The sequence below is a fragment of the Parus major genome, chromosome 3, assembly GCF_001522545.3.
Source record: "Parus major isolate Abel chromosome 3, Parus_major1.1, whole genome shotgun sequence".
In the NCBI taxonomy this organism is placed as follows: Eukaryota; Metazoa; Chordata; class Aves; order Passeriformes; family Paridae; genus Parus; species Parus major.
Window position 1 is genome coordinate 83963824 of NC_031770.1, and position 16186 is coordinate 83980009.

At 37.4% G+C, this 16186-nt stretch overlaps 1 protein-coding gene across 5 annotated transcripts in view; it reads left to right on the plus strand.

The window, feature by feature from the left end:
• OGFRL1 (opioid growth factor receptor like 1) overlaps positions 1–16186 on the plus strand; it is an 86451-nt gene that overhangs the window by 23630 nt on the left and 46635 nt on the right. For 3 of the 5 annotated variants that reach the window (XM_033512984.1, XM_015620690.1, XM_015620692.1), the window contains one exon: positions 13697–13882. The exons of the other annotated variants lie outside the window; for them this stretch is intronic. The gene's annotated coding sequence lies outside the window, so the exon portion shown is untranslated. The remainder of the gene's footprint in view (positions 1–13696; positions 13883–16186) is intronic. 5 annotated transcript variants of the gene reach the window in all.

A 16186-nucleotide genomic window follows, 5' to 3' on the forward strand; every position in this document is an offset into this window, starting at 1 on the left:
AATCTTCTGTCAGCATCACTGATGTAAGACTGGTTTAGCCCTTAAAATGCCAGGTGGACATACATTGAGGGGCAGAAGTTATAAGTGCTTCTCTTAAGACACAGGCAAAAAACTGCAAGCATGAAATAAATGTATGAAAATCATCCTTGCATGAGTGTCAGTTGGACCCAGGTCTAAGCCTGTCTACCACTTTTCTGTGGTTATATATGTCAGTTTTCTCCACTGCCAGCTGAACGTTTGATGTTTGTGAAGGTAGTTGCACAGTGAGGCTGAAGCTTAGATATTCCTGGCTGAGTATTCTCTTTGAGATGCACACACAGTTTGCCTTGTGTTCACAAGTGCTTATTGTCTACAGCTCCTCTTGACTATGTAAGTATACTCATTTACTCATAGCTAAAACAGATTTAAAATATTTCTAGAAAGGATATTGGTGCTTTAAGTGCTTCAGACTTCTGGCACTTACTCTGTGACATTGTGGGGCATGGGTGATTAGACTTGGTCATATCATTGTCAGTGCTTCTCTTGTAGAGAAATTTTCTGAACTGATGGCAGACTACACTTGCTGGGTATATTAACTTAAAGGTAGTATCATATGCATTCTCCTCCACGAAAGCTATAGAACAGGAAAATGCTCCAGATTGCATCTATAGAATGCCTACGGTCTGTTTTGGATACTGGTGAAGTATCTCAGTTCCTAGAGATTCAGAAGCTTCTAGTAGAATGTGTACAGATAAAGCAGTTTGCCTTAGAAGTAAGTAATTTTTAACTTCTCCAAGATGTTTCTGTGGTTGCAGCAAATCTGTTATGTTGTGTGAAGTATGCGAGTAGAAACAGGATGTGCTAAAATTGCATCATAAACTAAAATCAGAGTTGTGACATCCATCATATATTGAGAAATAATTTACACTAAATTTCTTGAACTCTTACAGGATATCTTGCAGAATATCAATTTTGTACTGAAAATAATATCTGAAGATATATATCCTCTAATTTTCATTATAAGCAATAAATCATAATAATAAATCATCACTTAGATTTGATTGCATTTTGGCTTATATTGCTAATACTCTTTAATTTGCTGGAATGGATTAGTGGAACCAGTTTTTTCCTCTTAGGAGAGAAATATCGGTAGGTGGGATAAACATTTCTTTGAACTGACCAAAAATGTAACTAATGTATCTTGAATGCAGTTATGCTTGAAGGCTAGTATATATTACAGGTTTTAACTGTGGTTTATATCTGCTCTTATTTTAAGCCTCCAGACACTTAAAACAAGGAGCGAAATATTTACATTTTAGAAAATGAGGTGTGTGCTTTCAGATCTTCTCATGGAAATGACTGTTGTTGCAATAAATTCCAATGCAGAAGATTTATGTCAACTTTATACTTTTCCAAAGAATTTGAAGACCTGTGATGTCAAATTGAACATAATTTAATCTTCACTTCCACATTTATCACTTCAGAATGAAGGACTTTTTTGGTTAAAAAATTAAAATCTGAACCCAACTTAACTTTCAATTTCCTCCTTGGTTCCTGTTTTAGCATGTCTTGGCACTGCTCTTGTGTTGGTGGGAGGTGTCACTTTGCTGAGCTCTAGGGAACAAAGTCTCCTTACACTGGCATCATCAGCATCAGGAGAGATTTTTTTGTTATGAAGAGGGTGTATATATTACTATGCTTTTGAAATTTGTGTTTTTGCCTCTGCTGAAGTGCCTAATGATGATGGCAGAATCATTTCTCATACCATCCCATGGTAACCTCAGTACAGATTGTGCAGCCTGCTGGGGCTGAGAGCAGGCAAAAGCTGGTTGTTGCAGCCTTGAACAGAAAGTAGAGTATGTCTAGCTAGAAACGTAAGTCAGGCTAGGAGGGACAGTAGTTACCTTGGCTTTTTAATCACCAACACGAGGTGTTCTTACTATTTTACATAGCCTCCTAACAAACAGCCTGTGTGCCACTTGCCATCAGCCCTCTCTGGGTTTGTGTTCAGCACAGAAGATAAAACCAGGATGTTGCTGAACTCTGCCTAACACATCAGTTCCCTTAGTAAGACACATAGAATTGCAGCGCTGGTAAAAAGTATCTCTAGAAAGGAAGTACCCAAGCTGCTTACATCCCTTTCTTCTCCCTTTAATACTTGGCAGGCTTTCACTTGGCTTGGTCAGGAAGTTATTATGGGGTCTGTCTGAAATAACTATCTGCCTGCCCTCATCTTTATCTAGAAAGGGCATAGGCAGAACTGTATACATTTGCTTTATTTATTTAAATTGTATTTTACCTTATTATTTTCCTATGTGACAATTTAGCTTTCCTGGTGGTTTAAGACAAAACAAAATTAAGCCTCTCTTCACCGTTTGGTTTGGTCTAGAAGAGGATTTTTGCAAATTAGGTCTTCTGAGAAGTAAGTAGCCTGCTCATTTTTGTCTAGAGAGGAGCTCTGGACATGAGTAGCACCATTCCATGTCAGCAGGATTCACAGGCCTGAAGAGGGGAACAGGATGAGATTTTGCAGCTTCAGTGTGGGAGGCATTGGGCACAGAAACTTTTTAAGATATTATTTCTGTTGCCAAGCCATTACTTAAAAAAATTCTTGTGCTGGAGTCTGTCTCTGCCCTTATCTTCTGCAGCTGACCCTCGAGTTTCTTCCTTCCTGCTTCTTGTATGGAGCCTGGATTTTCATATTTTCTCTAATTGGCAATTCTTTGCCTCTTGCTTCATATCAGCTGTATCTCTCATAGTCACCAGGCAGGTTGTAGGGCTGGAAGTGAGGTAGAAACAAGGAAAAAATGTGGTGCCTTTTTCTGTTTTGCCTGTTTGTCTTGTATTATATATTGACCATATGATGTTACAAGTTTGATTTGTTGGCAAAATGCATGCTGAGAGCAGCTTTTTGCTCTGTTCCTGTGTTAGTAACTGTGAGATTGAAACCACTTCAATTACCAGATGGACTGGGTTTTCCAAAAGTTATAATTCTCATGAACTTAGTGAAAATTAGAGTTTATATTTATATATCCTACCGTTGGATTATAGTTTTCTGTATTTATTTGTTTAAGTACAGGGTACAGCATGTACTATTTTGATGTACTATTTTTGGTGATCACTGTATTGTTCCACTTCCTTAAAATAAATAAAATAAAAATAGACTAATACTTAGCAGCATGCTAAGTGGTAGAAGGTTGATACTAATTAAATAAGATTGTCAAAGTCCACGTATGAGGAATTACAGATGGTCCAATCCAGAACCTTTGTAAATAGTTTAGGTACTCCACCTTTGTATTTTCACAAAGTTTGGGTAGTCCAAAGTTTTCCAGTGCATTTAAAAAACCTTAAAACTAATCACATGAGAAAAAAGTGTTCCTTTATTTTATATTGGCATCACTTAGGCCCCTCATGTGCACATGTGAAAGGCAGCAAGAGGACAGGTGGGGATGGAAATATAGAACTGCTGCTAAATTGGTGCCTCTCAGTTCCTTTGTTCGGAGTAAGAGTTACTTTAACCACAGTAAAATAGACGTGTTTTTTCAGGAGACCTCCATATGAAATAGCTAAAAAAATGTATCAGCATTTGACTAATGCTTAATTTGCTAGTTTTTCATGGAAAAAGAAAAATACTGCTGTTTCTCTTTCTTTCAAACTATTTTTGTTCCAAAGTATCTGAATCTGTCCTATCAGTGACGTTGCTGTTTCTGTAAACACTGTCCATGAGCTGGCTCCAGGACTCTGTTTGTTCAGAGCATGAGTTGGGAGACTCCCTTCCAAGAGAGGAAATGGGACGATGTGTTAAGCTTTCGCTGGAGATTGTTCACTTCCACAGAAGCTATATCCTCTGCAGGAAAACAGAGCTTGGATCCCTGCCACAGTGTGTCCGTGATATTAATGGGTAGGAGAAGCTGTGCCTGCTTCAGCAGCAGTCTGTTAATTCAGAGAAGGGGTTAGAGAACAAAGTGGAGTTTGATGAAATTTAAATGTGACACTTAATCCCGTTAGCACACAGAGGGAAAAGTTTTTTGTTCCATGGAGGGGAAGGAGGAGAGCTATTGAATGTACCTGAAATCTATGCATCAGGAAGAACCCATATCAAATGGAATCTGGGTCCATGCCTTCTTTCAAATACATCATCTTTGCCAAACAGAAACCTCAGCTGAGTTTCTGTACAACTGAAGCCCTGCTTGTTTTCAACCTGCAGCAAATGTTGTTTAATAGAGATGAGCAACTCGATCTTCTTTGGGTTGCTCACATACCACAGTGATGAGCCTTACTGAAATATTACAAAAGAAGTTTTAAGTTTACTGCCTGTTCAGGAGAAAAGAAAGTATGTTCAGGTGAGGGTTTTTTTATTGTCTTCATGGTCAAGTAGTGATTTTATTGCTAAAATATTGATTTTTTTCAGTTTCAGCATTGCTGCTTCAGGTAATGCCTATTCTTTTCTCTTATTTTTTTCTTTGACATTGCTAATTAGTCAGCCTTAGCCAAAAATGGGTTAAATTACTTCCTAAGTTGTCAGTCAGATGTTCAGTGTGACTGCAGCATGTGGTGGTGCCAAGCATCATGATTTCTGTGAAGTAAAGGTAAAGCTACCCCATGACACCTTGGCAGAGTTCTGGATTGCTGTGGGTACATGAACCTGCCTATGAACGGGTGAAGCGTGGGGCGAGGCAGCACAGGTGGGACTGGTAGGTGTAGACAGCTTGAAGTGGGGGACTCTGAGGGAGGCTGTGAGGGTGGAAATTGCATTTCTCTTAAGATACAGTGACAAAGGAAGCACGAATGAGTTGTAATAGCAACTGTAATGTGGAGTGCTAAGTCTGTCCTCGTGTGATGCTGGAGGTAGAGAAGAAGGCTTACTAAGGGCAAGGAAGCTTACAGATCTTGATTGGCCTAGACCATGACAATAGCTGTTGTTGAACAGACTATTCAACTGAGAAGGGACAGGTGGCCCTAAGAGGATATAAAGATTTCTTAGAGTGTTGTTTCTGGCAGTAGTTTTCTGAATCTGTTCTGGTCACACAGCAAGATTTTTTGCCTTTCCTTCACTAGATAATGTCGTGTAAAAGTGAACCTGGAAGACGAGGAGTTGCTGGAAATATAAGGATCAGTTGACAGAACTTAAATTTAGATTTTATGCATAAATAATCTGCAGACTTGGGTGTTTGGCTAGGTCCATGGAGTTGCAAGTATTAATTATGTTTTAAGAGTTAGCAAGCATATTTTTCTTGAAGTTTTGGAGAGATGAAGAAAGATTTCATGTGTGCCATTGGACACAGAGTAGAGGCAGTTTTCTGGACCATGTTCACAAAGGGAATGGGGTTTTTTTAGTTGCAAAGTAAACCACCCAGATTGAATGCACAGAAGAGCTTTTAAGCATCTCCACTCTAAAAACAAATGGAATGTCTTCTGAAAAGGAAGGAAGGAGCGGAGTAGCAGAATAAAAGACATGGTTCTGGACTGTACCAGAAAAGATTGGCAACTCAAAATACACAGGGATGGAATAGTGCAAATATCTTTGGACTTCGGCAAGAACTCTGTTTGCTAAGTTAACCTGAAGAACATCTGGGATGGGAATAGGATGAAAGTATGCCGAATATGGCATACTTTGTCATTAAACTTACTTGTAAGTCCTTGAAAAGGGGATGTCTTTAAAAACAAATGAACCAACATAACTATTTTAACATGGTTAAAGTAGCCATAATGTGGTTATAGTAACATTTACATGTTACTTAACATGTAATGGTTAACATGGTTATAGTAACCATAGGACACTAGCAATAGGAAATACTTCCTGCATTGCTTAATTCTTATATATGTGAATATAACTCTTAAGCTAGCACTGGCAAGAAAAATTAAATGTACAAGTATGACAAGTTCCCTTTTTAAAAAATCTTTAATTAGAACTTTTTTCATTGAGGAAAAAATGTGTCCACCTTCTACACCTGCACAGGCATGCTGATACTGCCATGTAATTGAAATGCTAGCCTCTTTCAAAGTCTCTCAGCTTGAATGCCATTTGCCATAGTGCATTCAGCAGCAGAGCTAACCACTTGGTGGGTATAGAGGAAATGCTAGAAGATACGTAATTTAGGTACTGTAGAGGAGAATCCAGAAACCCCTTTGACACTCAAGGGTGAACTTTAAAAGATTTCTGGAAATTAGGTTGTGCTAAATGGTAACTGACTGTAAGCTTCTTTCCACTTGTTTTGCTGCTAATATGAACTTCCAGTAACTTTTAAGTTCACCTTTGCAGTTTGGGTTCTGCAGAATCTGAAATTCTTTGTGTTCTTAAAACTTAGCTTTTGAGAGAGTTATGTTTCTTGGGTGAAAGGAGCCAGCTATTCTATTATTCTAGCATAGTGTGGAAGCTGGCTGTTGAGTCATGTACTCTCAATGCTGGTAACATTCTTGAGATTTCCTGAATAGACAGTAACTGGAATGGTACTTATCATCTGGACATAGGGAACTTGGTCTGAGCAAGTGGCACGTGTAAAACTGAGACACTTGGCTTTGGGTTTTGCGTGTTTTGAATGTGCAAAAAGTGGGGGAACATGACTTGCATAAGAGCCGTTGTAGAAACAAGTGTTTACGTGTAGGGAATTTGAGGGAGGGAAGTTAACAGAGAGAAACTATGAGCCTCAAGGGTACTTGTTATTATTAGAGCCAAGACTCAGGAATTAAAAAATCCAATTTAAAGAGTGCACATAAATTACCTCTTGTTTTAACCTGGCAAAGACGTGCAGTTGTATGGAACAAAATAGGAATTGTGAAAGGTTACCTAATGAAACTCAAAAGCAAGGTGAAACATGCTTATAGATTTTCTATTTAATTAAGCACTTCATCTGGTTTGCAACAAACTTTGCCTTTCCTCTTGAGTCAGTGATTAGGCTCCTCCAGGAGAAACTTCTGAGACTACAAAGCTCACCTGAACTGAAGGGAGGTTCCAAGGCATAGTTTAGGTATGAAATTAAGAGGTACTCTGAGTGCTTCGAGGGTTTCCTGTGAAGCGATTTACTTCACATTCTTTTTTTTTTTTACATTTGCCGCTGCTCAACTTGCAGACTTACGGGCAGTTTGTACTCCAGCTCCCTTTCAAAATTATATGATTTTCAGGATGCTGCCTCTCTGCTTTTTATTTCTCTTTTTCATATTAATATCCCAAGTTATCGAGCTGTCTATGTTAAGAAAACATAAATATTCAGAAAAAAACCTGTGTGTCTGTATTTCTGTTGCTCTCTCAATTTTATTCAACCTGAGATACGAAACCATACAAAGGAAATCCAAGAGTGTGGTAGGGTTAAAACAGAAGCTGAAACCTCAGAGCTGTGCTGAAATGGCCCTATAAGGCAAGACAGATGTTCCAGTAAGTTATTTTCCAAACTATTGGCCTAAAAAGTTAATCTTTTGTTCATGGTTTTTAACTCACCAAGTTTCTTTTAATTATATAATTTTTAAAGTTTTTTTCATTGTACTTAAGAAGATAACATGCACTGAGTTGATTGCATTTAGTAAGAAAATAAAAAGAAATTTTGTAAGACTGTTCAATAAGCCAGTATTAAAATTATATGCATTTTATTATTTTATTTATTTTATGATTTCGTTTTATTGTAATTATATTACATTAATCTTATGCAAGCAGGTTTTCCTGATATAAATTTCCACAGGTCAATGTATGTTGCTTTGCTTACCTGAATATTTCTCACAGAATGGAAATCACAATGTCACTAACATTGAGTAGTTCTATGCTGAGCAAAAATTTTAAGTTAGGTTTCCTAATCACTTAACAATTCTCTTAGTTTCTGGTGTTCTCTTAATACATACTTTTGCTTCAAAGTAAGGCTTGTTGATTGTGGTAGGACAAGAAGCTCAATTTATAAACTCACAAAGCTGAAAATTCTTGCTGTGACTAAATAATATAGATTATGTTTGGCATGGGAGAGTGGTTTCTTTCCTTTTTTGGTTGTTTTTTAACCTGTGCATTAATGGTCTAAAATAATGCCTGCTCTTTAAGTAGCCTGTGAAACCTCTCTAGTTAATAGCTTTAATAACCAGGTTTATAACTGAATTTCGACACAGAGCAGAAAAGATGTTTATATGCCACATTCCTTGCTGAAACTAATTTCTACCATCTAGAAGTCATAGATTTAGATATTTATTTGTGTGAAGAAGTTAGATAAAGTCTGCCATTAGAAGTTTCAAAGCAAAAACATCTCAGCCAGGGATGCCCCGGAAACACTTTCCTTTTGCAACTCTTGTAAAAAATCAGAGTTGGGGAGAACGTGGGGAGAGCCTGTGCTGTAGCACAAGGACAGACATGGTAATGCTCGTTTTGCAGAAAAGATTTATTTAGCTTAGCAACCTCATTGCTAAATATTCCTTGTCACTTTGCAGCATAATCTAAGGAGACTAAAGCTATTTAGGAACAGAGGGAATGTGAATGTGAGGGGCTTAAAAATCTGATGAGCATGAGAGAGGAGGACATTGAACCTTAATGATAGATTATTTCTTATCAAGATGGTTCTTGTTGTCCTGAGGCAGTAGAAGTTTAGGCCTGTTCTTACAGCTTCGTTGGGTTTTGTTCATGTTGATAATGTACAAATGAGGGCTACTGTGTGGGATTTTTTTAAATCAGGAAGGGCTGAATTTGTGTACCTGGACAGCTGGGGGGAATGTTAAATAATTATCCTTATTAGTCTGGAGTAGGGGGTTGTACTAACAATTCTCTAGGCTGTACTGACATCTGGTGGCAGTTTATATGTTTATACAGTATTTGAAATATTTTTCATTCAAAAGTTGGCCAACTAATTCCCTGTCTAGAATATGCCTGCTTATGTATTTTGGGCTGTTCCACCTTATTTTGTGCCTTATGTGTGGTGGCTGTTGTTTTCCCACTGTCTTGCTTCTGACTCTGGGGCAAAAAATTTAAAATTGTTGAAACTAATAATTATTTTACCTAGCTTAAAAATGTATTGACTTTTTCAGATTGTTTTTTGTGTGTCTTGTAGCAGTTATGCGGAAAAGGAAACATTATTTTATTATTTTTCTTTCCCTTCAAATATTTGCAAGGCTTATGAAGAAAATGAATGCAGTAGTTTTCTTTCTTTGAAGCTGAACGGAGAGCTGAAGGAGAACCCCGAGATCCACCTTCATTTTTATGTCTTCCCCATCAGACAGAGACTCCAGGGTTCCTCTTTGCGTACTCATATATATAAATATATATTTCTAAAGTGAAGCACAGAATGTTTAAGATGGGAAGAAACAGAATTCATTGACATGGGATTGAAGTCATCTTAGAAACCTGCAAGGCTTTTTTTTTGAGAAAGTTGATAGCAAATCATTGTTACCAGGATCACAAGGTGTTGACTGAAACTGTGTGGCCTTCCAGGAACAGGCAGATGAGCAAGCAAAGTTGGCAATTTTGAGAGAAATTGTTCTTCATGTAAGAAAACAGCAGTAGTGAGAGCTTTGTAGTTTTTGTGGTTACCACACTGATATGGAGACACAGGAAGGTGGATCCACCAGACTCTAGCTGAGCTTTAAGGATGCTTGACACTCTGACTGCTCTTTCCCAAGTCCAAATCTCAACTCTTCAGGCTGGCTTGGCTGTTACACTGTATACTAGATGTTTCTTGAGGGGTAGCTGATCAGTGAAGGAGGTAAATTGGGAATGTCTCCAAATGTCAAGACTACAGTCTCCAGGATTCCATCAGGCAAAGAGGGAAGAGTTTTGAATAGCTTGCAGTCTTCCCTGGGCCGCCTCCTCTTTTAGCTGTTTGTATTCAGAAGGGGGATTCAGCACAAGTGTTTTGCCCCTCAAGTGGGTCTCTGCAAGTGGGTCAGGTAAGCCTCTATGTAGGCAGGTTCCCTCTGTGCATTATTTTGATGAAGATTCTGAGATAGTTTTAAATTTTTGTAAAAAGCAGTGTAAGAGCTTTCCTATATAAATAGTGCGTCATTAATTTTGCTAATCACATAATATTTATAATAGTCAATGATGATTGCCTCCATTTTAATGGTGTGTTTGATGCAGAGCAGAAAGATTAGCTTTTTTAGAGGGCCATGAGTACACAGAAGGTAGCATAAAGTAAGCTCATCTTACAAGCCTGTAGGGGAGTTAGACTTTGCAGTATATATAATTTTCTCCCTGTTTGCAAACAGGGTAATTTTGCTTTATTTTATGGTCCTCTGCCATTGGGTGATATAATTGAGTGGTTCTGGCTATAACAAGTATTCTCTAAAGTGAGCAGTGAGTAATTTGTGCATGTTGGCACCCAATTTATTGTCATTACCAGAAATTAAACATCTAACTTGCTACAAAGGGAAGAGAATATGTTTTCTTTTTAGTCCTTTCCTTTTGTGCTTAGTTGTAAAATAAAAGAAAATTAAAGACTATAGTTTCTTAATAGTGGCATTTACTGGGCAGCACAGTCTCTTCTTTCCAGGTGATGGCAGGACAGTGCTTTAGTTTTGGGTTGCTAGTTTGTTGTTGCACTGCATTCTTTTAGCAGCTGCTTAGATAATTCTCTGTACTACATTTTACAGTCATATCCCTCAAGTGTAGGAGAGTGAAGCCAAGGGAGAGCAGGTTTTAGGATCAGGTAAATGACTATGTCACTAACACCTTGCCTCTTGGAGATCTCGGGGAGAAAGCTTTTATTGCAGTACTTAATTTTTACTTTTGTGATAACTTTGCTGAGACCATGATCACTTGTGTGGCTATCGGTGCCTTCCCTTAGAACCTTCAGAGGAAGAATTTTAGCCTAGCTTTGTGCAAGGCTTGCTGGCACATCACCAGCTGCATTTCTTAGACACCTACCGAAGGATGTGCTTTGCAGTGGAAGCTGGGGCAGGCAGGTTGCTGTATCTGGGTACCTAGACATAGACAAGGAACTGTGCCTGGCAAGTGGTAGGCATTTCTTTTGGCAAGGGGGTGTAATATATGTAGCTTCTTATCCTCCCCAAGTTCATGCATCTTTGACTACATAATTATTAGTAAAAAGGGAGTAGCCAACTGAAACAATTTGAAAGTCAAAGGCAGTCAATAGAGAAGCAGTAGAAATACTGTGGACCTGTGCTTAAAATCATCATTTAATTGCTGTCATGTTCTTCTGTCATTTGTTTTGACTGTATGCCCTTTAGAATAGGAATTACTGTGTTGAGTATAAATTAAGTTCTTGCAAAAAAATTTCCTTAAATTGTTTGAAGTTACCAAGTGCACCTTTCAGAAGCACATCTGAAATATATATGCAAAACTGACTTTTGAAGTCCTAAGTCACTTGTCTTATTCATTTAAATGCTAAAGCTGAAGAATGTATAAGTCTCCAAAGTGTTTGGGATGCTGTGAGACCATAATATGTTACTTTTTATTCTGATTTTTCTTGTTCTGAAGCTCCAGGTTCTTTTTGCTTCATGTGTTTTGAGTATTTCCTTGTCACTGCATTGTTTGCCTTGACAAGTTTTCTTCTCTGTGTGCTGACAGTATGTTGCCTGTTACAGCACTGGCTCTCACAATTTTCTTAGCTATGAAGCCCACAGCTCCAGTAGTTCATAGACTTATTTTGAAAGCAGAATTTTTTCCTGCTGTAGACAGTTTTGCGTTTTTTTTCCTTCTACTTACCTTTTAGCAAATACAATATCAATGCTTTCTGAATTTACATAGTTGTGTGTGGGTTTTTATATTGGGAACATATTAGGTTATTGGGAGAAGAGTCATTTTTTTGTTCCATGTGTTAAACTTGGAAGAACTGTTATAATGTTAGAGTGTAAAGTAAGTTAATATTTTCTAAGTTAGCTGTCTGATTTTTAAGCCCTGAAATTTGAATTGTACTGAAAACATAATTATAAATAGCAGTTCTAACCAGTGGTAGTAAAATATGCAAACCAAGATGATATCATGATTGATGTTTTAAATATAAAAAATCATCGTAGCTCTTGCAGGATCAAAATAGGATCTGTTAGCAATAGAAATATCAGACACCTGTCAGCTGAAGATTGAAGATTTACTGTGGTAAATTCTATCAAAGACTAGCACAGTATTATTTTTCAGCTTTCTCTTGTAAAGGGTTGAAGTGCCTTCTGCAAATCATACTTAATCTGCAAAACCTCAAATGAGAAATGTAAGGTGTCTTGCAGCAGTTCATGTGGGATTTCAAAACTGGCTCTGCCTCCAGGAGGACCTGGGACTAGATTACCTATTGAGGTGTTTACACCTGGATTATTCTGAGATTTACTCTTTTTCCTTGGTCTGAGAGAGCAGCAGCTCCATGATTTTATTTCTGCACTTTTGCTTTTGTTTCTACTGATGGATTCATTGTTGAGCCAATGCCAGTCACTTTCTTGTAGGGCTACCTGGCAATCTGATTGGTGTGGCTGCTTGATTAGAGACAGGGATTTTCCTCTTCTGTTGTATGCTTGGCAGAGATCCAACCCAAAGAACCCACAGACATGTAAAGTTGGTGGAGTGTTTGAGGAGAGATGCATCTTCTTAGTGCAGAACTAGCATAGGTTGTTTAACTGTGCACTAGAGAGATGGTTTATTGAGGACACATAGCATGAGAAAGAAAACTTTTAATTCTTACAATTCGTGCCTTGCTCTTGCAGTCAGTGTTCTTTTATAAAAGACTAAAAGGTAAAGATGATCTGTGTCTTCAGATCTATTTCAACTTCAGAGCCTCCTGCAAATCTCTAGGCCTCCTTGTGAATGGCCAAGCAATGGACAATTATGTTGTCCCCTTCTTTCCCCTCCTGCTGCTGTTGTGCCTCCTGACTAAATCAATTCCCTCCAGGCACTGTCTTTTAGATATCTATCCTGAATTTTAGAAGTACTGGAATGATATGTAGATAATGTAGAGGAGAAAACTATGTAGTTACTTTGGTCTAAATAAAACATACTTGATGCCAGAGATCAGCTGTTTCCTCAGAAAGCTGGTCAATACACTATGCTATAAATTGTGTTCATATGATGATAAGTACTGTACTAGTACTAGGGCAACCCTTCTATGGGTTGTGCTCTCAGCTAAAGCTCCCACCTTTGAACAGCAGATTAACTTTTTTTTTAAAGTACATTACTGTGCTTCTTTAACACAATTTGGGACCCTGGTTACTTGAATATGTTGGGGTTTTTTTGCATATGCATTGTTTTTTAAAGCAGAAAGTATTAGTAATCTTGTCCCAAAGGTTTTCTTATGTTGTACTAAAACCTGTTTAAGCGGAATTTTTTTCTCTTTTGAGGATTTTGACTTTTGTTCTACATGATATTTTTTTTCTTTTTTCTAAATGGATTATATATTTTTTTAATTTTATTTTGTTTGGGTTTTTATTTTCCTCTTAGAGATGATGCCTTCAAGGAAACTGAATACTTGAAGTGTTTCTGAGCAGAAAGTACAATCTCAAATGTACCTAGACTGCTGTTAACAGCCACATGTGGTTATTTAACCAAACTCTTCAATTTGCCAAGCTATATCTTTAAAAGTATTCTTTTCATCACAGTATTCAAAAGTGTCCTTGAACCATCATTCCTCTGTTAATTAAAAATAAGCTAGATAGTGTAGGTATTCTGTGAGCCAGCACTCTAAATATCACTTTTAAATAGTGTTAAAAAGCTTCCAGTCCTTTGGAAATTACATGACAGCTCTTACTTGTAGACTGCAAAGACCATTCTTTCTGCTATGTGCACTCATTAAAACGGTGAATTCTCTGTTTTCTGCAGACACGACATCAAGACATGCAAGAGTACTTTGGAGTGAACTGGCAGTAAGCCTTGCAGTACCATGGTGGCAATAACACTGGCTGTCCTCTGGAGATGCTGAAGCTCAGCCTTATTTTGAACTTCTTTCTTAGACCCTGCAACTTGTTCACAAAGGACTGCTACTGATTTGGATTCATATGATCATGGGTATGGATTTTTTCCTGCCATTACTTGACATCTGCATGTTTCCAGCAGTCAGTGATGAAGTCAGTACTAGGTCTGCTGACATTTGATCTGTTCTTGGGAGCTCTGAGTGACAGGTATTGTAAACATCCTACACTCTCAGCTGTGGAAACTAAGAAAGCTGGGAGAAGGCTGTTTACTCTCCCTGCCTTGGAAATCATCTGGAGAGCAAAGATGGAATATTATGTTGACTGTATTTCTGGCAGCCTGTATTTCATACTTTACATTATGGTGTCAGTAAACAAATTATGTCATAATGTCATTATACATGATAATATCATCCATGTCTTGTGTCCAGACAAAGGTCAGAAGGGCTTCATGATATGCTTTAGCTATACTGCTGGCTTGAGCGAAACTTAAATAGTAGCAATAATACACTGTAATGCTTCCATCCTTAAGCAGCAATTAAAGAAGACCTGTCGCACTGTTTGTTTATAGGTAGTGATACATAAAAGTTGCAGTGTGAGCATCTTCAGGTTGACACATCAGTATTGTATTTAATCAAAATCACCCTTAAATGGTTGGTACTTGTTTTCTAAGATCTATTCAATTCTTGTTTTCTACCCAAAAGTACTAGAAAGAGAGGTTAGAAGGCAAAAAGGTTTTAGAGGAATTCAAATTTCAGTTTCTTTTCAAAGAAAATCAGAGGTGTCAACATCAACTCTGATTCTAAATTAAATTAGGATACAAAGCTCTTATACCTTATGTTTTCCACTTGCTGTTCCCTACCACTTGCTCCCCAGATTGTATTATACTTTGTGCTTTGTCCTGGCAATCTTTCTCTTCTTTTTTGTGTTTCTTTCATTCTATATACTGTAAACCAAGTAGAAAGTATAATAAGCTGAAAAATAATTTTCCTTTTAAATCTAATATCCTGCTGGCATGGTACTAAATACTCTTAAAGTGAGTTTTGCAGCTTTTCTTAAGCAGGGACTCTGGCAGAAAGAATATTGTTTCCCGCTTTTCTCTTTTTCCTTGTTTATGGGGAAGGGACACACCTTTTGAAAAATAAATTTTTCATATTATAGTTGAATTCAAAGATCATTGTCTAGTTTCTTTTGCAATAGCATTCTTATGTCTTCAGAGCCTACTGCTTCAGCTTTTTAGAAAAGACATTTAAATATAAAATTTTTGAAATAAGGGCTTTTAGAAGAGTTTAGTTTTCAGGTTTTGTAAAGGGATGGGAGTGAAAAGACAACAGGTAAAAGAATGTGTAAGGGTTTGAAGTAGTACTTACACAAAATGGAGAAAGAAAGAATTCAAACTTTCATGCAGAACTTAAAAAAAGTCAGTTATTTGAAGTGATAATTATTTTTCAGGCTCTGTCTTGCTTTCCTATTGGAAGAAGCAGTAAGAGGGAAAGTGCTGTAAGGGTCACAGTGCTGTAGTGAAGGACTAAATTGATAAGTAAAAAGAAGGCTTATGATTTGTGTAGTAATTTCCAAGAAAAGCAGAGTTAACCCCTGCAAATGATTGTTTTAAGGAGATGTTAGCTGTTCAGACTAGTCAGACGATAGAGGGTAGCATTTCCTAATACACATAGTTCCCTTGGCAGACAGAGATTTCAGGGGATGGTGGAGCACAGTTACTTCCTCCACTGCATGACAATACTGATTGTATGTAGACTGTGCTGTCTGGGAAAGACAACCTCCTGAAGGAGGTAACTTCCTGAATTTCTGAGATGTGGGTTTGTATATTATTTTTATTTAGACATGCTTTGGGTTTGGAGTCATTACTTTGTGTCAATTGAAAATATTTCTCTATATTTAATATTACTTACTTATCACTGGATAGTGAAATTCCATCTTCAGTTTCATCCATCTAAGACTCCAATAGTCCCAACTTTGCCATATGTTTTTCCTGGCCCACACTTTCCTGGCTTTGTACTGACATGATACGTTTAAACTGCAAACTAATTCAGTGTCTTGACCCCACTGAAAACTAATTAAGCAAAACAGCTTTTATGTGGGTCAGCTGCTTACTCCACCACTGTCCTGTGGTCTGAAATGCTACTGAAAGTACTAGTTCCTTCAAATATGGCCAGTTTCCTGAAGGAAAAAAACCCCAGCATTTATTTTGAATAGATTATGTAATCCTAAAACAATAAAATAGTGAAATTACAGGATTTTGAATATTTTATTTGATATTAGTCTGTTGATGCTGTCTGAACACTATTGCAAGCATGGTGTTAAAATAAATTCAGATTAAATTGTTTTAATTAAAATCTTTCAGTTTTTGAACACCATTTATGATTCTTCTGTGAAGATT